General features: G+C 34.3%; 1 protein-coding gene across 1 annotated transcript in view; it reads left to right on the forward strand.

Moving 5' to 3' along the window:
- LOC105812634 (contactin-5-like) overlaps nt 1-1,107 on the forward strand; it is a 115,924-nt gene that overhangs the window by 101,511 nt on the left and 13,306 nt on the right. The gene's annotated exons all lie outside the window — the stretch shown is intronic.

A 1,107-nucleotide genomic window follows, 5' to 3' on the forward strand; every position in this document is an offset into this window, starting at 1 on the left:
GGTATTGTCTACCTTAGACCCATAGAACCTGAGCGATGATTGGTTTCATTTTTATCATATTCCCAAAACCAATGCCTATGAAATTGAATGACTTGCCCAAGTGATACGGCTGGGGCTAGAACTTAGTCTAATGCTGTTGTTGTTTTGTGGAGTTTTTTGTCACTGTTTTGTTTTACTATACTAAAATAATATGTTTTAGCTTTGTGGGTTCTATTTGGAATTTGAGCTATAGACCCTACTTAGCATTCTGAAAGTGAGATGCTTTTAAAAAGTGTCATGTAAGTTGATTTAACAAGGACGCAGCCATTCTCAAATAAACAGAAAAGGTGTTTGCACATTTTTTATTTATTAAGCATGCACATATCACTCCAGCGAGGCTTTGTCATCTTGCCTTTCTTATAGCTCACATGTGGCTATGCACTTCACAATAACCTCATTTTGTACAAGTTGAAATATATGTAACATTCTCCAATATGTTGATTAATAAGTTTTAGTAATGCATTAGCTGTAAAATTTTCAAAAGAAAGAAGATTTGCTGCTTTTTGCATGTATGTGTTTTACCAAACAAATGATTCTTTAGCTCTTAAGTAAGCATAATAAATTTAGACTCTATCTCTGTAACAAAAATCACCTCAGAATCCCATTATGCTCAATCTGGCCAGAGAGCATACCAGGACAGAAGAAGATTCCAACAATTGAATGGTAGATTTTATTATTATTATTATTATTTAGGTTTTAATTAAGGCCAATTATTATTTCTTAAGAGAGACAATACATAAAAGCATTTGAATCCACTAATCCCTTTCAGCAAGTTCTACAATCTAAGTCCCAGTTGCCTGACCTGAAACAGGGGGACAAATAATAGCACTTTCTATACAGGAGTGTTGTGAGGATCAAATAAGATAATACATATAAAGGGCTTAGTACAGTGCATGGTATATAGTAAGCATTCATTAAATATCAACCATGATGATGATGTTTCAGAGACTTCTGACTTGAAGAGCCACTCCTGAAGTTTGTACCTAAAAGTCGTATTTAGTTTGTGGCTCTGTGGAGCTATCAGAACTACTTCAGACTAACCAACTCAGATCAGTCAGTTTAATCCAA

This window comes from Propithecus coquereli, unplaced genomic scaffold (assembly GCF_000956105.1).
Source record: "Propithecus coquereli isolate 6110/MARCELLA unplaced genomic scaffold, Pcoq_1.0 Scaffold258, whole genome shotgun sequence".
Classification (NCBI taxonomy): domain Eukaryota; kingdom Metazoa; phylum Chordata; class Mammalia; order Primates; family Indriidae; genus Propithecus; species Propithecus coquereli.